The sequence below is a fragment of the Monodon monoceros genome, unplaced genomic scaffold, assembly GCF_005190385.1.
Source record: "Monodon monoceros isolate NGI ecotype Baffin Bay Population unplaced genomic scaffold, NGI_Narwhal_1 Super_Scaffold_7, whole genome shotgun sequence".
Lineage (NCBI taxonomy): Eukaryota > Metazoa > Chordata > Mammalia > Artiodactyla > Monodontidae > Monodon > Monodon monoceros.
The window spans coordinates 69,127,865-69,155,058 of record NW_021703784.1 but is presented as its reverse complement, the minus strand read 5'-3'; the positions used below and the strand labels follow the sequence as shown (position 1 = coordinate 69,155,058).

General features: G+C 39.5%; 1 long non-coding RNA gene across 1 annotated transcript; it reads left to right on the top strand.

Annotated features, from left to right (window-relative positions):
• Positions 1-122: 122 nt before the first annotated feature.
• LOC114886975 lies at positions 123-18,840 on the top strand. The gene is made up of 3 exons (XR_003791479.1): positions 123-271; positions 2,743-2,824; positions 18,770-18,840. It is a non-coding gene; the product is annotated as an uncharacterized LOC114886975 (long non-coding RNA).
• Positions 18,841-27,194: the final 8,354 nt, after the last annotated feature.

The following is a 27,194-nucleotide window of genomic DNA, read 5'->3' as shown; positions in this document are numbered from 1 at the left end:
GGGCCCCAGCAGCCGCTAATTGGTCCTACCCGAAGAGTGGAAGGTGCCGATTGGCAAGGGCGGAGACCAGGCCGCGCCGGAGGGCTTGGAGGCGGGCGATGTGGAGAGCTAACGCGTAGGAGCCCCGAGGAGGGTGAGCCAGGAGGGACGTGGCGCTCTGCGGCGCGGGCTGAGAAGCCGCGCCCCTTCCTCCTCTGGCTTTCATGGAGAGTCCTGTGGAGCAGGATTTGGGTGGGTGAGGTGCTTACCCGGGACGCGGACAAAAACCCAGGTATCTCCTCCCCTTCGGCCGCTGGTCCGCGCCGGCAGCTCCCGGACTGGTCAGAGACAGGATGTTAGGCTCGTTTTCGCCCACAGGCCTCGCTTGGGTCTAACACCCCGGGCCTCCTCCATGGCGGGAATCTTCCTCGTATTTGTAACCGCACCCACCCCCGTTTTGCTGGGCCCTGGGCCACTATGGCTTGATTGCTTTTATTTCACCTTGTCTCACACCCATCTGCGGACATCTGTCTTTTCTTCACACCCTTCTCATAGAACTGAGACATCTACTCCACAACCCTCATTTTAAAGATAGGAAAACTCAGCTTCAAAGATATTAGTGGCTCGAGGGTTAGAGAAGCTTTTGGAGCCTCAAGGCTGGTTTCAAAACTTAAGTCTGCCAAGTAATGGCATCTTTATCCGAGCCTTAGTTTTCTCCCTTGTGAAAAATAGTATATACCTCAGAGTTGTTAGTGAAGATTAGATAAGATTCCAGAAAACCAGTATAGAACCTGTTGCATATATGTTAGTAATGGTAGCTTCTTTTCATAAGGAAGTAATAGAGAATAGTAGCTAAGTCACAAATTTGGAGCCAGACTGCCTATGTCAAACCAATTCCTTGTCTCACAGCGTTACTTAAGTGCTCTGTGCCTCACTTTCTTTGTAAAATGAGAATAATAGTACCCTCCTCCTTACAGCATAAGTTAATAGAAAATTGACAGGCATATAGTAAGTGCTCAGTAAATGTTAGCCCTTCTCACTTTAGTGGCTGAGCTACGGCTATAATTCAGGTCTCTGGATTCCAAGAACAGCAGTCTTTACTCTTACACACCTCTCATCTGTATACTTACAACAGTGCCTGGAGGTTAAGCTTTTTTGAAGGTTCAGGAGGAAACACTTGTCAATTTTCTTAAAATCTCAAACTATCTCCCTTATCATCATGAAAGTCCTAGAATGTTATGACTCTGCCTTCACTGAGGGTTTAATAGCAGAGACAAATGTGAGGAAAATAATCATATTCCGTTCTGATGGAGAGATTGAAAAGTGAAAGCACTAGAGAAAGAAAGTATATTCAAGAGGTTATGGTATAGGAGGACTAAATTTCTATTTGAAAAACATGAGAAATACTAATACGGGGGTATTGGTTATGTACCATTAGTAAGCAATGTTACTGTTAGGTCAGGAGACAATACCACATCCCATCACTGTGGAAAACACTAAACTGTAAATACATCAAAGGCAGGAGCTATCTTCCACATTTTTATTACCCACTATCTACCAAAGGGCCAAGCACACTGTGCCTGATCTAGGCCCTAAAAATTGGGATAAACCCTTTAAGGGGAGACCCTGAAAGATCTTGTAATAATCTATCTAGATTATTTATCTAGATAAATATTATTTATTACTATTATCTAATAATCTAGTGGAGAAGAAGAATGGAAAATGAGAAATTGGATTAGTCCAACAACACAATGAAAAGAAAAAGATAACACTAGCTTGGTGGCTGAGATGCTGGCAATATTCTCAGCAATATTCTGGGGTGAAAGAAAAAGAAAACAAGAAAGACAGGAAAACAAAGATGAAACAGCAAGACTCAGGATTAGGAGAGATCACTGAGGAAGGTATTTCAGAATGTCGTGTGCCTGTAAAGCAGGCAACAGCATCTCTTATACTAGTAAAGACTATCTTGTGGTAGAGAAAAATAGGAATGTTGATAGTGAGCCCTGGAACTATGAGCTCATGTGAGGGACTTATAAGGAAATGTTATTACTTAATAGGTAAAACCCCAAGCTTGGAGAGGGAAAAAACAAGACTTTGGAGTCAGACCTGGGTCCCAGCCCTGCCTGGATTAAAAACCCAGTTCTATCTTTATTAGTAGAGTATCTTCTGGCAAGTTACTTAACCTCTCTCCATAGCATAGCTTCCTCACCTATAACATGGAGGCAATAATAGTTCCCACCTCATAGACTTGTGAGGATTGAATGTGTTTATATTTGTAAAGCAGAGCAGTGCCTGGCACATAGTTAGTGCTATATTAATGTCTGATACAATATTGGTCTCAGTTTTTCCATCTGTAACCTGGGAGCATAATATTGAACTTACTGTAAGGGTTCAGAGGATGTATGTAAACTGTTAGAGAAGAGATGCTCAATAAATATTATTTCTCTGCCCCCTCCACCCCTGCAAGCCCCAAGCCTGTTACCTCTGAACTCCTCTCTGATTAACACTGCCACTGCCATCAAGGAGCTGTTGCTTAACCTGGTCTAAGCAAGGATAAAATATCTTTGCTTGATTTTTCTTGGCTCAGATGAAAAGCTCAAAATGAGTTTACTGGAGGCCAGGAGAAAATAAAAGGGAAACAACTCCAGAGAACCAGCTGATGTGAAGCCTGCCCCATACCTTGGTCTTACAGGAAAAAAAAAAAAAAGGTGTCAGGGAGATTCTGGCTTTTTAACACTTCAATTTTCTCCTTCTCACTTCTAGGATCCCACAGGACATCACTTGGCCAAGTTCTTCACTGTGTTCAGAATGGGGGAGAGGGAGGCAGGAGTACTTACAAGAGACAGTAAGTAATCAGAAAGAGGAAAACAACTGTACATGGGCACCAAGACTTAACAGTTTTATTACGATCTAGGTCAGTGGTCAGCAAACTAGGCCCTTGGGCCAAATCACCCAACTGCCTGTTTTTGTAAATAGTTTTATTGGAACACAGCCATTCTCAACAGCCGCACTCATTTGCCTATGTATTGTCTCTGATTGCTTTTGAATTACAAGGGCAAGGTTGAGTGGTTGTAATGGAGAATCTATGGCCCTCAAAGCCAAATATATTTACTACCTGACTCTTTACAGAAAAAAAATTGCTAACATTTGATCTTGATAATTCACCCAGAATCATTTGTCAATATCCCGACTGCAAAAATGTTCACCTTCGTCAAATCCCCTAATCCATTGCTTCTCAAACTTTAATGTGCATACAAATTACCTGGGGGGTCTTATTAAAATGCAGATTCTGATTCAGTAGATCTACAATGAGGCCTGAGATTCTGCATTTCTAACAAACACTAGGGTGATACCCTAGTGTTGCAATACTAGCAGTACTAGCAATACTAGTATTGCTAGTCCCTAGATCAAACTTCATCCCATCTGCCTGCATTTCTAACAAACACTAGGGTGATACCCTAGTGTTGCAATACTAGCAATACTAGCAGTATTGCTAGTCCCTAGATCAAACTTCATCACATCAGCCTTTTTTTTCTTTATTTTATTGAGATATAATTGACATATATCATTTATATTAGTTTCAAGTATACAACATAATGTTTCAATATTACATATTCAATATGTATATATTGCAAAATGATCACCACAATATGTCTAGTTAATGTCTATCACCACACAGATACAATTGTTTTTTCTTGTGCTGAGACTTAAGATTTACTCTCTTTAGCAACTTTCAAATGTGAAATACAGTACTTCACACTACATAAAGGACCAGCTGTATAGCACAGGGAACTCTACTCAATACTCTGTAAGGACCTATATGGGAAAAGAATCTAAAAAAGATGGATATATGTATATGTATAACTGATTCACTTTGCTGTACACATAAAACTAACACAACATTGTAAACCAACTATACTCCAATAAAAATTAAAATAAAAACCTAATTAAACTTAAAAGCTTTTGCACAGCAAAGGAAACCATAAGACAACCATTAGAATAGGAGAAAATATTTGCAAGCAAAGCAACCTACAAGGGATGAATCTCCAAAATATACAAACATCACATGCAGCTCAATATCAAAAAAACAAACAACCCAATCAAAAAAATGGGCAGAAGATCTCAATAGACGTTTCTCCAAAGAAAACATACAAATGGTTAAAAAGCACGTGAAAAGATGCTTCAACGTCACAAGTTATTAGAGAAATACAAATCAGAACTACAATGAGGTATCACTCACACCGGTCAGAATGGCCACCATCAAAAAAACCTACAAATGATAAATGCTGGAGAGGGTGTGGAGAAAAGGGAACCCTCCTACACTGCTGGTGGGAATGTAAACCAGTACAACCACTATGGAGAATAGTATGGAGGTTCCTTAAAAAACTAAAAGTAGAGCTACCATATGATCCAGCAATCCCACTCCTTGGCATATATCCAGAGAAAACCATAATTCGAAAAGATACATGCACCCCAGTGTTCATTGCAGCACTATTTACAATAGCCAGGACATGGAAGCAACCTAAATGTCCATCAACAGAGGAATGGATAAAGAAGATGTGGTACATATATACAATGGAATGTTACTCAGCCATAAAAAAGAATGAAATAATGCCACTTGCAGCAAAATGGATGGACCTAGAGATTGTCATACTAAGTGAAGTAAGTCAGATGGAGAAAGACAAACATCATATGATATCACTTATATGTGGAATCTAAAAAAAGGGTACAAATGAACTTATCTACAAAACAGAAATAGAGTTACAGATGTAGAAAATAAACTTACGGTTACCAGGGTATAAGGGGGGGAAGGGATAAATTGGAAGATTGGGATTGACATAAACACACTACTATATATAAAATAGATAACTAATAAGAACCTACTGTATAGCACAGGGAACTCTACTCAATACTCTGTAATGGCCTACATGGGAAGAAATCTAAAAAAGACTGGATACATGTATATGTATAACAGATTCACTTTGCTGTACACGTGAAACTAACACAACGTTGTAAATCAACTATACCACAATTTAAAAATTGTTTTAATTAAATTAAAATATAATAAACCATATAGTCACCATGCTGTACTTTACATCCCTAGGATCATTTATTTTATAATTGGAAGTTTGTACCTTTTGACCACCTTCACCCATTTCACCCACTGTCCACCCACTGCCTCTGGCAGCCACCAATCTGTTCTCTGTATCTATGAGTTCATGTTTTTATTTTTGTTTTTTAGATTCCATATATAGTGAGATCACATGGTATTTGTCTTTCTCTGACTTATTTCACTTAGCATAATGCCATCAGCATTCATCCGTGTTGTCACAAATGGCAGGATTTCCTTCTTTTTCTAATGGCTAAATAATATTCATATATATATATATATATATATATGCCAAGAGTGCAAAGTCTTTCAAGGAGAGAGACAGGTCAGCAGCAAAGAATGCTGCTGAGCAGTTGAATAAGATGAGGACAGAAAAGTGTCCACTCAAAGGAGAGCTTAATACTGTAAGAGCCATCTCAGAGGAGTGGTGGAGGTTCCATCTCGCATATGCATATATATATATATATATATATATATATAATTATATATATATTATGAAAATGTGATATAGATATATAGATGTATATCACATTTTCATTATCCATTCATTCACTGATGGACACTTAGGTTGCTTCTATGTCATGGTTATTGTAAATAATGCTGCAGTGAACACAGGGATGCAGGTATCTTTTCAAGTTAGGATTTTCATTTCCTTTGGATAAATATCCAGCAGTGGAATTGCTGGATCACATGGTAATTCTATTTTTAATTTTTTGAGGAAACTCCATACCGTTTTCCATAGTGGCTGTATGAACTTACATTCCCACCAACGGTGCACTAGGGTTCCCTTTTTTCCACATCCATATCAACACATTTCTCTTTTATTTTTTATTGAAGTACAGTTGATTTACAATGTTGCATTAATTTCTGCTGTACAGCAAAGTGATTCAGTTACCCATACATATACGTTCTTTTATGTATATATATATCCTTTTCCATTATGGTTTATCATAGGATACTGAACCAACACTTATTTCTTGTCTTTTTGATAACAGCCATTCTCATAGGTGTGAGGTGATATCTCATTATGGTTTTGATTTGCATTTCCCTGAAGATTAGTGATGTTGAGCACCTTTTCCTGTACCTGTTGGCCATTTGAATATCTTCTTTGGAAAAATGTTTATTCCGGTCCTTTGCCCATTTTTAAATTGGATTATTTGGTTTTTTGTTATTGAGTTGTATGAGTTCTTTTTATTTTTGGATATTAATCCCTTATCAGATATAGGATTGGCAAATATTTTCCCCCATTCCGTAGGTTGCCTTTTCATTTTGTTGATGTTTTACTTTGCAGTGCAAAAGCTTTTTAATTTGATGTAGTCCCACTTGTTTATTTTTGCTTTTATTACCTTTGCTTTTGGCGTCAAATCCAAAAAATCATCAACAAGATTGATGTTCAGGAACTTACCACCTATGTTGAAGTTCTTCTAGGAGTTTTATGGTTTCAGGTCTTATGTTCATGTCTTTAATCCATTTTGAGTTAAATCCACAAACCTACATGATTCTGTAACCATTTGCTCTTTTTTCCCTCTGTAACAACAAGAGGCAATCCCTTTACCTGTACTCTGAATCCTGTTCCCCTCCCTCAGTTCCCAAGGGCTTCATTTCTCACTTGGTTATTCCCTTTCTTTCTTTTATCATTAATCTTCCGTACCTGTTGAATCACAGTGTAGGCATACAAACATACTCTAGGAGTGTTTTTCATCTTTAGAAATTCCTTCCTTATGGATATATAAAAAGATATGATAGGGACGTCCCTGGCAGTCCTCGCCTTCCAACGCAGGCGGTGTGGGTTCGATCCCTGGTCAGGGAGCTAAGATCCCATATGCCTCACGGCCAAAACACCAAAACATAAAACAGAAGCAATATTGCAACAAATTCAATAAAGACTTTAAAAATAGTCCACATAAAAAAATATATATATATGATAAAGCAAGCATAGTAAAATGTTAATGATAGAACTTAGTGAGATTTATTGTAATATTCTTTAAACTTCCTGCATGTTTAAAACTTTGATAATAAAATATTTGAAATAAAATCCTTCCCTTGACCCCAAATCATCCTCCATCTTGTTTCTCTGCTTATTGTTTGTTCAAATTCCTTTAAAAATTTCCTTTCTCTGCTTGCTCCCCTCCCTTTACTCTCAGCTTGTGCCCATCTGGCTTCCATCTCCACCACTCCTCTGAGATGGCTCTTACAGTATTAAGCTTTCCTTTGAGTGGACACTTTTCTGTCCTCATCATATTCAGCTGCTCAGCAACGTTCTTTACTGCTGACCTGCCTCTCTCCTTGAAACACTCTGCACTCTTGGCATCTGACACCACTCACTTCTAGTTTTCTTTCTACCTTTCTAGGTACTCCTTTTTTGGTCTCCTTTGCCAGCTTCTTCTCCATTACCCAACTTCTAAGAGTTGGAATGTCCCAAGGCTTGGTTCTGGGACCACTTCTCTGTCTACAGCCAATTTTTCCACCCAGGCTCTATTGGCATTTTATGTTGGACACTTCTTCACTGAGTAGAATTTCACATGTATTTCAGGATGTTTTACACTCCTAGACCCTACCCACTAAATGCCAGTAGTGTCCCCCTTGTCCCCTTAGTCAGTGTGACGACCCAAATTGCCTCCCAACAGTCCCTAGAGAAGTGATATTTCTCAGGGTTAAAAACCATTTTGTCTCTTAGTAGGTGATGCCAGCCAATCTGTGACCTTAAATATCATATATATGCTAATTCTCAAATATCTCAGGCCCAAACATCTCTTGTGAACTCGCTACCAGCTATGCACCTGACATTTCCATTTGAATGGTCTATTATAGAAGCTCAATAAAAATTTGATGAATGAATGATCTAATTAACTGTCTTAGCCCCGCTCCTATCGAAAACTAAATTCTTGATCTTTTCCTACCTGTTGTTCCCTGTGGTGGACATGGAGATGTGCTTACTTACATCCCCCTTCAAGGAAGGACTGCCTGCCCAGCTGTGAGGAATGGGGTTAACTGACAGATTCCAGCTCTTACCTGTTTCAGGGTCCACCTCACCTTTAGAGCCAGTTACACTCTTCTTGGGGTACAACTAATGGCGTACTGTTCTTGGGGAGGCTCCCAGCCAATGAATGAGCAAGGTGGTAGTACAAGGACCTAGTCCAACACAGAACTCTACTAAGTAGCAGTCTGTGCTCTGTCTGGTGCTCCCCACTGGGCTGGCAGAGACTTTGTCAGGTTTGCATCATGCTTGCGACCTCTCTCTATACAACTGTGCTTCTGCCTCTTCTCCTTTTACAAGTGTTATTCCCTGAGAAACTTTTTGCACACCTAACTCTGTGTCAGCATCTGCTTCCCAGAGAACCTATTAGCACTCTATCTTTTTCATTTCAGTAAATGGAATGCACCTGTTGTTCAAGCCACACCCTATGAGTCATTCCTGATTCTTAATGTTCCTACATATTACATATCTAATTCATCAGCAAGTTCTGTTGACTCTACTCCGAAATACATAATCTACTTCTCTCTCTGCTGCTACCAACCCAGTCCAAGTCATCATTTCTCACTGGAATACTGCAGATAGCCTCTAAAGTAGTGTCCTACACCCACTCTGATCACCTATATTCCATTCTCCACACAGCAGTTGGGGTGATCTTTAAAACATAGCACTGCTCTACTTGAAAACAATGGCTTCTATTCCAAACTCCTTGCTGTATCTATCAAGCTTCTTCATGAGGTCTCCTAGCTCTCCATTCAACCTTATTTCTCACTACCATCCTTCTCAATCACTATACTCTAGCCATGTTGATTTTTGAATTTTATTTATTTTTTATACAGCAGGCTCCTATTACGTATCTATTTTATACATATTAGTATATATATGTCAATCCCAATCTCCCAATTCATCCCACCACCACACCCCCACCCCACTTTCCCTCGGTGTCCATATGTTTGTTCTCTACATCTGTGTCTATTATTTCTGCCTTGCAAACTGATCATCTACACCATTTTTCTAGATTCCACATATATGTGTTAATATATGATAATTGCTTTTCTTTCTGACGTACTTCACTCTGTGTGACAGTCTCTAGGTCCATCCATGACTCTACAAATGACCTGATTTCGTTCCTTTTTATGGCTGAGTAATATTCCATTGTATGTATGTACCACATCTTCTTTATCCATTTGTCTGTCAGTGGGCATTTAAGTTGCTTTCATGACCTGGCTATTGTAAATAGTGAGGCAATGAACATTTGGGTGCATGTGTCTTTTTGAGTTACGGTTTTCTCTGGGTATATGCCCAGTAGTGGGATTGCTGGGTCATACTATAATTCTATTTTTAGTTTTTTAAGGAACCTCCATACTGTTCTCCATAGTGGCTGTATCAGTTTACATTCCCACCAACAGTACAGGAGGGTTCCCTTTTCTCCACACCCTCCCCAGCATTTGTTTTTTGTAGATTTTCTGATAATGCCCATTCTAACTGGTGTGAGGTGATACCTCATTGTAGTTTTGATTTGCATTTCTCTAATAATTAATGATGTTGAGCAGCTTTTCATGTGCTTCTTGGCCATCTGTATGTCTTCTTTGGAGAAATGTCTATTTAGGTCTTCTGCCCATTTTTGAATTGGGTTGTTTGTTTTTTTAATATTGAGCTAAATGAGCTGTTTATATATTTTCGAGATTAATCCTTTGTCCGTCGATTCGTTTGCAAATATTTTCTCCCATTCTGAGGGTTGTCTTTTCATCTTGTTTATAGCTTCCTTTGCTGTGAAAAAGCTTTTAAGTTTCATTAGGTCCCATTTGTTTATTTTTGTTTCTATTTCCATTACTAGCAGGTGGGTCAGAAAAGATCTTGCTGTGATTTATGTCAAAGAGTGTTCTTCCTATGCTTTCCTTTAAGAGTTTTATAGTGTCCGGTCTTACATTTAGGTCTTTAATCCATTTTGAGTTTATTTTTGTGTATGGTGTTAGGGAATGTTCTAATTTCATTCTTTTACATGTAGCTATCCAGTTTTCCCAGTACTACTTATTAAGAGACTGTCTTTTCTCCATTGTATATCCTTGCCTCCTTTGTCATAGATTAGTTGACCATAGGTACGTGGGTTTATCTCTGGGCTTTCTATCCGGTTCCATTCATCTATATTTCTGTTTTTGTGTCAGTACCATATTCTCTTGATTACTGTAACTTTGTAGTATAGTTTGAAGTCAGGGAGACTGATTCCTCCAGCTCCGTTTTTTTCCCTCAAGATTGCTTTGGCTATTAGGGGTCTTTTGTGTCTCCATACAAATTTTAAGATTTTTTGTCCTAGTTCTGTAAAAATTGCCATTGGTAATTTGATATGGATTGCATTGAATCTGTAGATTGCTTTGGGTAGTATAGTCATTTTCACAGTATTGATTCTTCCAATCCAAGAACATGGTATATCTCTCCATCTGTTTGTGTCATCTTTGATTTATTTCATCAGTGTCTTATGGTTTTCTGAGTACAGGTCTTTTACCTCCTTAGGGAGGTTTATTCCTAGGTATTTTATTCTTTTTGTTGCAATGGTGAATGGGATTGTTTCCTTAATTTCTCTTTCAGATTTTTCATCATTAGTGTATAGGAATGCAAGAGACTCCTATGCATTAATTTTGTATCCTGCAACTTTACCAAATTCATTGATTAGCTCTAGTAGCTTTCTGGTGGCATCTTTAGGATTTTCTGTGTATAGTAGCATGTCATCTGCAAACAGTGACAGTTTTATGTCTTCTTTTCCAATTTGTATTCCTTTTATTTCTTTTTCTTCTCTGATTGCCGTGACTAGGACTTCCAAAACTGTTTCATAATAGTGGTGAGAGTGGACATCCTTGTCTTGTTCCTAATCTTAGAGGAAATGCTCTCAGATTTTCACCATTGAGAATGATGTTTGCTGTGGGTTTGTCATATATGGCCTTTATTATGTTGAGTTAGGTTCCTTTAATGCCCACTTTCTGGAGAGTTTTTATCATAAATGGGTGTTGAATTTTGTCAAAAGCTTTTTCTGCATCTATTGAGATGATCATATGGTTTTTATACTTCAACATGCTAATATGGTGTATCACATTGATTGACTTGCATATAGTGAAGAATCCTTGCATCCCTGGGATAAATCCCACTTGATCATGGTGTATGATCCTTTTAATGTGTTGTTGGATTCTGTTTGCTAGTATTTTGCTGAGGATTTTTGCATCTATAGTAATCAGTGATATTGATCTGTAATTTTCTTTTTTTGTAGTATCTTTGTCTGGTTTGGGTATCAGGGTGATGGTGGTCTTGGACTTTTGTTTTCTGAAAGATTTTTAATCACACTTTCAATTTCATTACTTGTGATTGGTCTGTTCAGATTTCCTGTTTCTTCCTGGTTCAGTCTTGCAAGGTTATACCTTTCTAAGAATTTGTCCGTTTCTTCCTGGTTGTCCATTTTATTGGCATAGAGTTGCTTGTAGTAGTCTCTTAGGATGCTTTGTATTTCTGCAGTGTCCATTGTAACTTCTTTTTCATTTCTAATCTTATTGATTTGAGTCCTCTCCCTCTTTTTCTTGATGAGTCTGGCTAAAGGGTTATCAGTTTTGTTTATCTTCTCAAAGAACCAGCTTTTAGTTTTATTGATCTTTGCTATTGTTTTCTTTGTTTCTATTTCATTTATTTCTGCTCTGATCTTTATGATTTCTTTCCTTCTACTAACTTTGGGTTTTGTTTGTTCTTCTTTCTCTAGTTCCTTTAGGTGTAAGATTAGATTGTTTATTTGAGATTTTTCTTATTTCTTGAAGTAGGCTTGTATTGCTATAAAGTTCCCTCTTAGAACTGCTTTTGCTGCATCCCATAGGTTTTGGATCATCGTGTTTTCATTGTCATTTGTCTCTAGGTGTTGTTTGATTTGCTCTTTGATTTCTTCAGTGATCTCTTGGTTATTAAGTAGTGTATTTTTTAGCCTCATGTGTTTGTGTTTTTTACATTGTTCGCCCTGTAGTTTATTTCTAATCTCATAGCGCTGTGGTCAGAAAAGATGCTTGATATGATTTCAATTTTCTTAAATTTACCAAGTCTTGATTTGTGACCCAAGATATGATCTATCGTGGAGAATGTTCCATGTGCACTTGAGAAGAAAATGTAATCTGCTGGTTTTGGATGGAATGTCCTATAAATATCAATTAAATCTATCTATTGTGTCATTTAAAGCTTGTTTTTCCTTATTAATTTTCAGTCTGGATGATATGTCCATTGGTGTAAGTGAGGTGTTAAAGTCCCCCACTATTATTGTGTTACTGTCGATTTCCTCTTTTAGAGCTGTTAGCAGTTGCCTTATGTATTGAGGTGCTCCTATGTTGGGTGCATATATATTTATAATTGTTATATCTTCTTCTTGGATTGATCCTTTGATCATTATGTAGTGTCCTTCTTTTTCTCTTGTAATAGTCTTTATTTTAACGTCTATTTTATCTGATATGTGTATTGCTACTCCAGGTTTCTTTTGATTTCCATTTGCATGGAATATCATTTTCCATCCCCTCACTTTCAGTCTGTATGTGTCCCTAGTTCTGAAGTGGGTCTCTTGTAGACAGCACATATATGGGTCTTGTTTTTGTATCCATTCAGTGAGCCTGTGTCTTTTGGTTGGAGCATTTAATCCATTCACATTTAAGGTGATTATCAATATGTATGTTCCTATTACCATTTTCTTAATTGTTTTTTTTTTTGTAGGTCCTTTTCTTCTCTTGTGTTTCCCACTTAGAGAAGTTCCCTTAGCATTTGTTGTAGAGGTGGTTTGGTGGTCCTGAATTCTCTTAGCTTTTGCTTGTCTGTAAAGCTTTTGATTTCTCCATCGAATCTGAATGAGTTCCTTGCCAGGTAGAGTAATCTTGGTTGTAGTTTCTTCCCTTTCATCACTTTAAGTATATCATGCCAGTCCCTTCTGGCTTGTAGAGTTTCTGCTGAGAAATCAGCCGTTAACCTTATGGAAGTTCCCTTGTATGTTATTTGTCATTTTTCCCTTGTTGCTTTCCATAATTTTCTTTGTCCTTAATTTTTGTCAGTTTGATTACTGTGTGTCTCAGCGTGTTTCTCCTTGGGTTTATCTTGCCTGGGACTCTCTGTGGTTCCTTAACTTGAGAGGCTATTTCCTTTCCCATGTTAGGGAAGTTTTTGACTGTCATCTCTTCAAATATTTTCTCAGTCCTTTCTCTCTCTCTTCTCCTTCTAGGACCCCTATAATGTGAATATTGTTGCGTTTAATGTTGTCCCAGAGGTCTCAGACTGTTTTCATTTCTTTTCATTCTTTTTTCTTTATTCTGTTCCACGGCAGTGAATTCCATCATTCTGTCTTCCAGGTCACTTATCCTTTCTTCTGCCGCAGTTATTCTGATATTAATTCCTTCCAGTGTATTTTTCATTTCAGTTATTGTATTGTTCATGTCTGTTTGTTCTTTAATTCTTCTAGGTGTTTGTTCTTTAATTCTTCTAGGTCTTTGTTAAACATTCCTTGCATCTTCTCAATCTTTGCCTCCATTCTTTTTCCAAGGACCTGGATCATCTTCACTATCATTATTCTGAATTCTTTTTCTGGGTGGTTGCCTATCTCCACTTCATTTAGTTGTTTTTCTGGGGTTTTATCTTGTTCCTTCATCTGGTACATAGTCCTCTGCCTTTTCATTTTGTCTGTCTTTCTGTGGATGCGGTTTTTGTTCCACAGGTTGCAGACTTGTAGTTCTTTTTGCTTCTGCTCTAGCCATGTTGATTTTTTATTGTTGTTGTTCTTAGAAACCATTCCCAGCTAAGGCCTTTGCTCAAGTATACCCCCTTCGGTAGACCACTATTTCCCCTACATTTTACATGGCCGGATCCTTCTTCACTTGTACTCAGCTTGCCATTGCCTCAGAAAAACCCACTCTGACTACTCAACCTAAAGTAATTTTCCTCTCCTCCTTCCCATTATTCTCCATAATAATATGTATATATACATTTACATATATGTGAAATTTATTTACATATATAGGTATACATATATATGCACTTCTTTCCTTAATTGTTTTTTGTCTGTCTCTTTCACTAGACCAGAAGATCCATGAGAGTATAGACCATATTTGATTTGTTTTTCACCATTTACCCAGAGCCTAGCACAGTGTCTGATACATATAGTAGGCAATCAATACATATTTGTTGAATGAATGAGTGAATGAAAGGACAATCACCTAATTATCTTAGGTATTCATGTTGTTCGGGATGTTTTTTCTCAGTATTTTGACAAAGGGATTTGATTCTTGTTTTTATCTTTTTTTCCTTTATAAGGAGAATGGAAATTGTGTCCTCTGCCTGCTGATATTAGTGATCATCGCATAGGAGACAAATATTAATAAGAGTAAATCAATAGACAGTAAAAACAATATCTAGATCCATGTTACAATGACAATAATTTAAAGAGTCCCATACTTTAAAAATTAGACTATCTCTACCCAAAAAGTTTTATAGCATCCTAAGAATGATAATTTTACTCCCACTTAGGAATCCTAAAAAAAAAAAAAAGAAACTAGAAACAAAGTAGTATGAAGTATGTGTTCCATAGGTTACAAGAATTTAGTGAGAAAAAAATTCAGTCATGCTGCCGTAAGGAATGTTATCAAATAAATATTGTGTGCTACATTCATAATTTTTGTTTCTGTTCAGCAAAAAACCTTATAATGTGCAATGACTGTAGTTATATAAATCTTATTCCCAATCACTAGATTTTCACTTTATGAAGTTAAAAAAAAGATAACCTCTCACTCCCCCTGAAGAATAAACAGTATATCCAGAAAGCAGAATCTCTTTAGAGATCTCCTATAAAACTTCACTATGATAGATGTTTGCCTGAAATACTTGGAAAACTGAATTTATACTTTTTATTCACTCTAATGAGATCTAAATCACAGTATTTACACATCCTTCTCTAACTTTTATGATCTTTTTTTTTTTTAGAGAGATGTTTATTCAAGGCCTTTGCCCATTTTATTTTATTTTATTATTTATTTATTTATTTATTTTTGGCTCTGTTGGGTCTTTGTTGCTGCGCGCGGGCTTTCTCTAGTTGTGATGAGCGGGGTCTACTCTTTGTTGCGGTGTGTGGGCTTCTCATTGTCATGGCTTCTCTTGTTGCGGAGCACGGGCTCTAGGCGCGTGGGCTTCAGTAGTTGTGGCACCCGGGCTCAGTAGTTGTGGCTCACAGGCTCAGTAGTTGTGGCACACAGGCTTAGTTGCTCCGCAGCATGTGGGATCCTCCCAAACCAGGGCTCGAACCCATGTCCCCTGCATTGGCAGGCGGACTCTTAACCACTGCGCCACCAGGGAAGTCCCTATGATCCTTTTAATGTAGAAATTTTCTTATGACATCATGAAGTTTCCCAAGCAACCTCACGCTTTTGTGATGCCATACAGATTTTATCTTCCCACTTCCCATCCTATGTTGCAGTCCTGAATGAGGTTAATACATGATATCATGGGGCATGACACAAAGAAATAGGCAAATGATTGCAATGGTATGGAGGCATGGGTTGTCATCCCAAGGTGGTAGGGCAATTCATGAGGTCATAAAGGGTAGGGTGTGGCCAGGGAAGTTCAAGAATGGAGGGAAAGATTGTTGGTATAGTTCATGTTATCACAAGAGAGGTTTTAAGCATAAAACTTGATGCTTAAAGGAATGGGCAAACTGCAATTACTAGAGGGTGGTACAAAATAGTTCTTCACAAGAGAAAGAGATTAAGTCCTTATTCGGGAATCCAGTAATGTCAGGAGATGGAACAGTCCTTCATTCCTTTAAGTATGATATCACAGAAAACTAAAAAAGTTAACCAACTGGTGCCCAGGGGTAGAATCAGACCCATAGACATGTTGTTTGACCTGCTTATAGGATTGGGGTTTTTTCCAACTAGTTACCAAGTCACAAGTTCCCATAATAAAAATCAGGATTTCTGGCTTCTCTCTTGAAAATATTGGAGTTCTGACAGTCCTTAGCCTGTATTCCTACATGGCAACAACTGGCTGGAGCAAAGTAACAGCTTCCCTCTTTGGACAAGGCAGATACTTATTAGTTTACAATCCCACTTAGCCAGCTTTACTCATATTATCCACCCAGCACTTGTAGGCTTTTAAGTTTGTGACACTGGTTTGGGGAATTCCATATAACAAAGAGGTGAGTCAGTGTTGTAGGAGGGGAAGGTAATCTATGACATAAGGTATAGAGACCTTGGAAAATTCATTGTGACAAGAGTAGAAGCAGCAGGATGTTTATATCTTGCCATTTTAATCCCAATAATATTCTTTCTGATCCTGCCACTCTGACCTCAGAGGATTTTGCCTCCATTATGCAGTCTATGTATTAATCAAGGAATTAAACTGGATCGATGGAATTTAATTCATAAGATACTTTCCTCCCAAATTCACTAATGTTGACATAATTTTTATTATATATTTGTATATTGTCGAGTGTCCTTTGTGTCAAACATCCATGGGTCAAGTTTAGAACAAATCTCATTATCCCTAAGTGGTATAAACCATTATGTCTCCAAAGAATAAGACATTCCATAACATCACCAACTATTTGTCCTTGGAGCATCCTATTCTCCTTACTGCCTGCATGCCTTGGCACAGACTGCTTCTTTTCTTGTAATGTTTTTCTCTCTCACTAAACTAGTCATTTTTCAAAGAACAGTAGAGAAATCACTTTCTCTAACTATACCTTCCTAGCATTAAAAAAAAAAACTCTGGGACTTCCGCGGTGGTGCAGCAGTTAAGACTCCATGCTTCCAATGAAGGGGGATCACGGGTTCAATCCCTGGTCAGGGAATTAAGATCCCACATGCCGCATGGCGTGGCCAAAAAAAAAAAAAAAAGAAAAGAAACAACTTGTCTATTAGGCAGTCATAGAATTTTGAAGATACCTTTATTAAAGAACTTATACCTTTATTTTAGAACTGCAGTAGTTTTTTTTTAATTTATTAATCTCCTTGGGTAGAATTAAAGACTGTGAGTTACTTAAAGGCAGTATTTTCGTTTCTCCAGGGCCTAGCAATCTAAAGACATTTAATAAATGTGTTGAATGAATGGTCATAAGCAAGTATAGAAATCTACTAGGTCAAAAGGTTATGGGGGGGACTTCCCTGGTGGCGCAGTGGTTAAGACTCCGTGCACCCAACGCAGGAGGCCCGGGTTCGATCCCTGGTCAGGGAACTAGATCCCACATGCATGCTGCAACTAAGAGTTCTCATGCCACAACTAAGGAGCCAGCGAGCCGCAACAAAGAAGCCTGCCTGCCGCAACTAAGAAGACTGCCTGCCACAACTAAGACCTGGTGCAACCAAATAAATAAAAAATCGTTTCTTAAAAATTGCCATAAGGGGATTAAGCAGAATATGATGTCATGAGAAAAATCTGTGAAAATGTATCTGATGACACTAGTCTGGAAGTGTTGACCACAACAGGAAGAGGAGCTGGACCCTGCATTTACACCACTAGGGTGATTGATGCAAGCCTCTCTGGAATCCTCCCAGGCCCAGATAAGCATGAACACTTACCACAGTGCCTGAAGCCTAGTAGGCCTGCACTAAAGGCTTGTTGAATAAATTAATGAATGAATGGGTGTGGGAATGAGCTAGCATATTTTGGGTTCTGGGCCATCAGAAACCAGGCCTTGGCCCTAATCTGGGTTAGTCAGGAGTTGTTTGGTTTCTATGTCAAGGTGGACTGGCACATAACTATGTTCTGAGTTGGACTGATCTCTTAGCTGAGGACATGTTTGTCTATCTGTGTCGACACAACTCTGGGTACAACATTATACTGAGATGGTACTGGCTGGGATTCTGGCTGGATTGTAAACTGGTTTCTGAACTGATATGCTAGGATTGGCCAGTGCTTGCTTTGGCAGCACATATACTGAAATAGGATTGGTCAGCAGGTCTAATCTTGGATATGGGTTCCAGTTTAGGCTATGGATCAGTCTGGCACTTTCCTTGGCAATGGAATTAGCCCATAACTGAAATCATGAACTAAATAACAGGTATGAGTTGATATCTCATTGTGGTTTTGATTTGCATTTCTCTGATGATTAAAAACGTTGAGCACCTTTTCACGTACCTGTTGGTCATTTGTATGTTTTCTTTGGAGAAATATCTATTCAGAACATTTGCCCATTATTTTATTGAAGTATGGTTGATTTACAATGTTGTATTAATTTCTGCTGTACAGCAAAGTGACAGTTATACATATATATACATTCTTTTCTGTATTCTTTTCCATTATGGTTTATCACAGGATATTGAATACAGTTCCGTATGCTGTACAGTAGGACCTTGTTTTTTATCCATTCTATATATAATAGTTTGCCCCTTTGCCCATTTTTTAATTGGGTTGTTTTTTTGCTATTGAGTTTGATGAGTTCCTTATATTTTTTCAATATTAACCCCTTATCAGATATATGATTTGCAAATATTTTCTCCTACTCCATAGGTTGCCTTTTCATTTTGTTGATGGTTTTGTTTTCTGTGCAGAAGCTTTTTAGTTTGATGTAGTCCCACTTGTTTACTTTTGTGCTTATTGCCTTTGCATTTGGTGTTAAATCCAAAATATCTGTAAGCAAGTTTTAAACTCTAGTTTGTTAGTTTGCTTTTTGCCATGGAGCAAGTTAGTAATTCTGTTTTTGTTTTTGTGTTTTGCAGTATGCTGGCCTCTCACTGTTGTGGCCTCTCCCATTGAGGAGCACAGGCTTCAGACGCGCAGGCTCAGCGACCATGGCTCACGGGCCCAGCCGCTCCGCGGCATGTGGGATTTTCCCGGACCGGGGCATGAACCCGTGTCCCCTGCATCGGCAGGCGGACTCTCAACCACTGCGCCACCAGGGAAGCCCAAGTTAGTAATTCTGAAACTACCTTTTGTGCATTCTAAGACAGAGAAACTTAGTAAACATATGTGAATAATTTCTAGATTTCTCACTGTCAGAAACGAGTTCAAATATGGAAAGGAAGAAGGCTAGAATGAACCCTATGGTAATAGAGTGAAATTGAGGGAATCAGAATAAACTCAGGGTTCTATACAAATAGATGAATGGATGGCTGATTGGTAGTTAGTTCATTTCCTGGGTCCTCTGAAAAGCAGACATCAAGACAGGATTAAATGTGCAAGGAATTTATTAAGGGAAATGTCTTTGAGAGAGAAAATGGGTAGGGAGCCAGAGAAGGCTGGGAGATCTGTCAGACTGCAGTACAGCTCTGACCCTGAGTGAAGGAGAGAAGGAAGGAAGGAAGGGAGGAAAGAAGGGAAGAAGGAAGGAAAGAAGGAAAGGAGAGAGGGAGGGAGGGAAGGATGAAGGAAGGACAGGAGGGAGGGAGGGAGGGAGGGATAAAGGGAGGAAGGGAGGAAGGGAGGAAGGGGGGAATGCTTAGACAGCCATGCAGTTCTAAGAAAACTTTTCCAGGCCATCAGGTAGCCTTCCAGCTGAAGTCTCCATAAGAAGAGCAACAAGTCTCCCAGAAGGGGCCTACCTTAGTATCCTTGCTGTGCTCAGTCACTGGCTAGGGAAGCATGGCCTTGGCACAAACAAGGATGAATTTCCAAGCACAACAGCAGAGGCCTACAGTCAGTTATGGTCCCTGGAGTCAGAGACCTGAGAGCTCATAGCTGCCATAGTCCACCTATTGTGCCATGCAGACCTACTTCTCTGTACTGTACAGGGAGCACCTCCTCCATGCTGCCCATGGGCTTCTCTTTCTGAGGGGAAACTTGCTTCGTGAGGGAGGTGTGTTGGAAGAACTACAGCATCTATTGCTGCATTTGATCTGAAGGCTTCATTTAGTACTCATCCTCTCCTTCCTCCACTATGCATTCTTTTTTTTTTTTTTTTTTTTTTTTGTGGTAAGCGGGCCTCTCAATGTTGTGGCCTCTCCCGTTGCGGAGCACAGGCTCCAGACGTGCAGGCCCAGCGGCCATGGCTCATGGGCCCAGCCACTCCGTGGCATGTGGGATATTCCGGACCAGGGCACGAACCCATGTCCCCTGCATCGGCAGGCGGACTCTCAACCACTGCGCCACCAGGGAAGCCCATATGCATTCTTTTTTAAAAAAAAAAATCTTTATTGTAGTATAATTGCTTCACAATACTATATTAGTTTCTGTTGTACACCAAAGTGAATCAGCCATATGCATACATATGTCCCCATATCCCCTCCCTCTTGAGCCTCCCTCGCATCCTCCCTATCCCCCCTCTGTAGGTCATTGCAAAGCACCGAGCTGATCTCCCTGTGCTATGCTGCTGCTTCCCACCAGCTATTTTACATTCAGTAGTGTATATATGTCGATGCTAGTCTCACTTTGCTACAATTTTCCCCTCTCCTAACCATGTCCTCAAGTCTATTCTCTTCGTCTACGTCTTTATTCCTGCCCTGCCACTAGGTTCATCAGTACCATTTTTTTTTTTTTTAGATCCCATTTATATGTGTTAGCATACAGTATTTGTTTTTCTCTTTCTGACTTACTTCACTCTGTATGACCATCTCTAGGTCCATCCACCTCACTACGGATAACTCAATTTTGTTTCTTTTTATGGCTGAGTAATATTCCATTGTATATATGTACCACATCTTCTTTATCCATTCATCCGATGATGGACACTTAGGTTGCTTCCATCTCTGGGCTATTGTAAATAGAGCTGCAATGAACATTTTGGTACGTGACTCTTTTTGAATTATGGTTTTCTCAGGGTATATGCCCAGTAGTGGGATTGCTGGGTCATATGGTAGTTCTATTTTTAGTTTTTTAAGGAACCTCCATACTGTTCTCCATAGTGGCTGTATCAGTTTACATTCCCACCACCAGTGCAGGAGGGTTCCCTTTTCACCACATCCTTTCCAGCATTTATTGTTTCTAGATTTTTTGATAATGGCCATTCTGACCAGTGTGAGGTGATACCTCATTGTAGTTTTGATTTGCATTTCTCTAATAATTAGTGATGCTGAGCATCTTTTCATATGCCTCTTCGCCATCTGTATGTCTTCTTTGGTGAAATGTCTATTTAGGTCTTCTGCCTATTTTTTAATTGAATTGTTTGTTTTTTTGATATTGAGCTCCATGAGCTGTTTGTATATTTTGGAGATTAATCCTTTGTCCGTTGTTTCGTTTGCAAATATTTTCTCCCATTCTGAGGGTTGTCTTTTCGTCTTGCTTATGGTTTCCACTATGTATTCTAAATTCCCCTCACCCTCAGCTACTACCCCAGCAGATCTGCGTGGCTTACCTGATAGTGCAACTCAAACTTTTATGTCTGAGGGGTCTGACCTATTGATAATCATACCCTTCTCAGTCCAGGTTTGCTACATGTAACCATTCATAGTTATAATGGATCAAAAGAATTCCAGGAGGTGCTCAAGTGGATAGAAGAGGCCGGATGTACTCAACTTGCCACAAAGTGGCCGACTGCGCTCTTGGAGGAATAATTTCATAAAAGCAAGCTGTTCAAGACAGAGTGAGCTTCACTAAAGCACTCACCAATTTCATAGCTTCTTTTCAAACTTAGATAGTATAAATCGAGGTGCTATGGTCTAAATGATCACTCCCCCCTCAAAAAATTCATATGTTAAAAACCTAACCCCCAAAGATGATGATATATTAAGAGATGGGAACTCTGGGAGTTGCTTAGAATGGGATAAGTGCCTCCACAGAGATCCCTGGCCCCTTCCACCATGTGAGGACACAGGGAGAAGGTGCCGGCTAATGAACCAGAAAGAGGGCCATCACCAGAAAGTGACCATGCTGGCACCTTGATCTTGGACTTTCCAGCCTCTAGAGCTGTGAGCAATAAATTTCTGTTGTTTGTAAGCTACCCAGTCTGTGGTATTTTGTTATAACAGCCAAATGCACAGGCAAATAAAATTAACTTTTAAGTTTTGCCTATCATTATGCTCTTTAATATTCTGGAACAAACTGACACTCTCTTGAAGTTTAGGACAGTGGTTCTCTCTTGGATCCATGAGATCACAGCTGTTTCATAATAATACTAAGATGTTATTTATGTTAACATCAATGGAGTCATCATTGCTAACTTTAAATAAATCAATTAAAAGGTCTTTAAATTTTCTTTGGTTCCATTTCCAATGTAAGTGTTAAGAAATCTGGAGGTGAGAAAACCAGAGGATTTCTGCTTTAGGACAAAAGCTTTTTTTTTTTTCCCTTGGAAAAAAAAAAGACATACATAGTTTTATTTGTCTATTACTATTGCTCCTGGAATAGTCTCAGCCATTTATGTTGGACTAACTTTAACCAAAGCAACTAACTTCTATTGTACAGAGAAAACTGGCAGATGGATAAATGAGAATTGCTTGTTGTACAGGAGTACTTTAGCAGACTAGCAAAGCTCATGAACACATATACTACACCTTTCTACAGCCACATACATCTCTTTCAGCTTCTTAAAGTGGCAAAGAGAACATGTTTATTACCATGACCCAAGTTATAGCCTCTCTATAATACATAAAAGTAAGAAGCAGGGCTTCCCTGGTGGCACAGTGGTTGAGAGTCCGCCTGCCGATGCAGGGGACACGGGTTCGTGCCCCGGTCCGGGAAGATCCCACATGCCGCGGAGCGGCTGGGCCCGTGAGCCATAGCCGCTGAGCCTGCGCGTCCGGAGCCTGTGCTCCGCAATGGGAGAGGCAACAGTGAGAGGCCCGCGTACTGCAAAAAAAAAGTAAGAAGCAAAACTATGTATACTTAAAACTATGCTTAGTAATAATCAACAATACAGTATTCTATATTACTTAGAAGTTATCTAGGTATTCAGTGATTATCTAGTAATTAACCTAATATCAGTCCAATGTTGGGGGTTTTTTTGGTTTTTGTTTTTGTTTTTGGCCAAGCCACTCAGCTTGCGGGCTCTTAGTTCCCTGACCAGGGATTGAACCCATGCCGCCCTGTAGTGGAAGCACAGAGTCCTAACCACTGGACTGTCAGGGAATTCCCAGTCCAATGTTTTAAGTTAAAGAACTTGAAAATTAACTTCAGGTTACTATAAAACATACATACTACAAAATATAATTATTATTGAAATAAAAATGTTGTCAGTATAATGATTCAATTTAGTTGAGCACAAATTTACATTTCATAATCTTAAATATTGTTAATGCCCTTCAGCCAAAGACCACCAGGAACACTCCTGTAGTTGAACAAGTTTGGTTTTGTAGCAGGAGAGAACATACAGCATAGGGAACTGTGGGGCGGCTCAGTAATAGGATGTTAGAAAGGACTTATACAACTAGGGATTTGGTTGGGTGATTTTGGAGAAGGTACAGGAAGAGAGGGTTTACTCTAGGTGAAAGCGGGGACAATCTATGATTATCTCAATACATCTTATTCATAGGGAAGGCACACTAATGCAAGCATAGAGCTATAATTGGTAAAGCAGTATGAGTCACATACTAGCTGGTCTAGAGAGATATTTGGTATTTTATGGCTTGGACAATGTTCTTGTTTTGTCTACGTTCAGACATGATTATTGGAGTGAGCTTGTTTTTGTATTAATCTGCCATGGTCACAGAGTGGCCTTGTCTGATGTTGATGTTCTGTGAAATAGTTCATGTCCAACAGGAGAACATTAAGACCTAGCTGTGAGTGACAAGCCAGCTCATAGCAACACCAAGGCCCAGCAATAGATAGCACCAGGCCAGCTCCTGGATGTCAGGGTCTGCTTTTTTTCTCTATTAACATTATGTAGAAGTAATGTTAGCTTATTTGGTCAGTAAACCTCCATACGTTTAGGAAAAACAAACACAAATAGAACAAAATGTAGATTTGTATTATACTTAACACTGATAAATCAGGGAAGAGATAGCTATTTCTTAAAACCAAAATTGTTAAATGAGTCTTGAAGGGGTTCAGAACATGCCACCTCAAAATATGCTGATTTGGCCTACTGATTATTTTGAGCTAAAGGCACTTGTAAAACAGCAGATGCAAGAAGGGCACTGTGACCTCCCCTTTCTTCTTGAAAGCAAGAGGTAAAACTCCCATGTGAAAGATGCCCTCTTTGCCCCTGGAAGAAAAGGACATTCTTATCACCAGAGACAGGGAATGGAGGCCACAAAGAATCTGTACCTTGTTAGAAGAACCCTATTTTCCTTGAGCCTCCCCATATATTCTGTTAGAATTTTTTTAGTTGAGCACATTTAAAGTATTAGATGCTTGGTTTCCTTATTTTAAGAGAATTTTAGGAATATCTGATTTACGTGTGTATTTAGTTATCTCTATATAAGCCAATCAGAGCAGAGCTCCTTTAATTTAGAAGTCATTATAATCTTATTTATTTATTTATTTTTAAAATTTTTTTTTATTTATGGCTGCATTGGGTCTTCGTTGCTGCGTGCGGGCTTTCTCTAGTTGTGGTGAACAGGGGCTACTCTTCATTGCAGTGCGTGGGCTTCTCATTGTGGTGGCTTCTCTTGTTGCAGAGCATGGGCTTTAGGTATGCAGGCTTCAGTAGTTGTGGCACGCGGACTCTAGAGCGCAGGCTCAGTAGTTGTGGCACAAGGGCTTAGTTGCTCCGTGGCATGTGGGATCTTCCTGGACCAAGGATCAAACCCGTGTCCCCTACATTGGCAAGCGGATTCTTAACCACTGCACCACTAGGAAAGTCCCTATAATCTAATTTATTAATATCATCTGGAGATAGGTAGACATTCTGCAACTGAGTCCCCCTAAAGCCGAGTTCCCATACCCAATTTTCGATTTTCTTTCTATCCAAACTTTATTTCCTTTCTTTCTTCTCTGACCTCAATCCTGTGCTAACTCAACACTAATCAACCAGAGTCAGATGACTAAAACTGATGTTGTTGATTTAATGTACTAAAATTGCTGTTGTAGATATTATTATTAACTTAAACAAACTCAGGTGGTTTCTCTAGGGCAAGATGAGCTAATAGGCCTCTGAGCCATGGACCACTTGGCCAGAGAATCACAAACCAGAGACATCCTGATTCCCAAAACTACAATTAAGAAATGTCACAAGAAGATGATTAACCCCAGCCTCTTTGTTCTCCCCCTTGAAAAAACTCCTAACTCAAAGACCAAGTTGGAGTGGAGACTAGTCTCCCACTCCCTTGCTTGGTGCCCTGCAATAAATCCTTACTTTGCTGCAAATTCCTACTGCTAGAGTTTGGCTTTCTGTACTGCTGGCCCATGAGCCCTTTGCTTAGTTACAGTTTCACACTCATACACAGAGAGGTAAAGGCCTTTCTAAATTACACAGAGATATAGATTTATAGCTTTAAATCTACAATTTCAGCTGCAAGTCAAGAGTAAAAACAGAAACACAAAAACTTACTAGTTTGGATATCAAAGAGCTGTTTCCCATCCAGGTAAAAGTCTGTTCTCCTTCCTGGTTTGCACGGTCTTAAGATGGACAAGTAGAGAAACAAATATGACTAACAAAATTTGGGGAATAACGTATCAGCCATAAGCAATCCTGAAACAAACAAACAAAAAAAGCACAGAATTAGTAGTGACGACAAGAAACTAGAGAAACATATATCACCTAACTCAGATTTGGCTGTTTGCCACTCAAAAGCCAATACTCGAGAGACAAGTGTTGACTGGAAAGCGAAGATTGCTTTATTCAGGAGGCCAGCAACATGGGGAGAAATAGGACTTGTATCCAAGAACCAACTCCCAAGATTCTGCTTGACCATGAAAGTTTCTTAGAGGGAGAAAAGGGAAGTTAATCACAGTTAATCATTTGGGGAGGGCGTCAGAGTCTTTTATCTTCCACTGTGTGCAGATTTTCTTCTGACTGGTTGGTGGTGAGGTAACAGGGTGATGCTCCAGGAATCATACCCAGCCTGAAGTTAGCATCCTCCACCTGGGTGGGGGCCTTAGTTCCTACAGAAGAACTCAAAGATACTGTTATGTATATTCCTTGAGGAAGAACCAGGACCCTGCTTTATTATTGCACTATGGTTTCCTGACTGCTTCTCCTTTGTGTCTGCATTCCCTCTCTTCCCTGATAAGCAACTGTTTGAATCTACCCATTGGTACACAGGGAAGGTCTAGGAGGCTGAAGCTTCTTTCCTACAAACAAGAAATGGGGGACACAGAAAGGATTTGTATCCAAAAGGATTTCTACTGAGGAGGGCCCCACAGGGTCCTGCTCAGTTTCACATAGTGTCAGCAAAGTTCTATTGCCACTTAGCATTCACCTATAGGAGCCAAAAAATAAGTGGCTGGGTTTAAGACACCCATGAGGTTCCTTCTCCAGCAATGTAATATACCTGGCCCTTTTGAAACCGTGCACCTCAGATTGGGACTTGAACCCACATGCCAGGACTTGAACCCAGCCTAAACCCACAGTCTTCCAACTGAGATCACACACCTGGTTTTAGGACTTAATGAAACTCAGGTTCTTGATGTCTCATCACAGAAAGAATTCAGTGAGTGACAAAATGATACATAAGAAGTGGATTTATTTAGAGAGAAACACACTCCACAGAGAGTGTGGGCCGCTCAGAAGGCGAGAGCAGCCTTGGGAGAAACACACTCCACAGACAGAGTGTGGGCCATCTCAGAAGGTGAGAAAGGCACCAGTGTATGGGGTTGTCAGTTTTTATAGAGGTGGGTAATTTCATAGGCTAATGAGTGGGAGGAGTATTCCAGCTATTTCAGGAAGGGGTAGGGATTTCCAGGAATTGTGCCACTGCCCACTTTTTGACCTCTGTGGTCGGCCTTGGAACTGTTACAGCACCTGTGGGTGTGTCATTTAGCTTGCTGATGTGTTACAATGAGCATATACTGAGGCTCAAGGTCTAGTGGAAGGCCATCTTGGACCTGTTTCGTTCTAATCACTTTATGTCGTGTCCTTGGGCTATGTCATTCTTTTAAAGATTGTGCCCTGCCCCCCTCCCTCCTGTTTCAACACATGTGGGTTCAAGTCCCAATCAGAGTTGCACGGTTTCACGCTCTCACCGCTTGTTTGTAGTCCTTTCTTAAAGATAAAGCAAAGCATGGACTTGGGAGAAGACTACCTGGGCTTTACCACTTACTAGCTGTGTGACCTTGGGCAAGTTACTATCTTCTCTGTGCTCCAGTTTCCTCATTTGTAAAATGAGGATT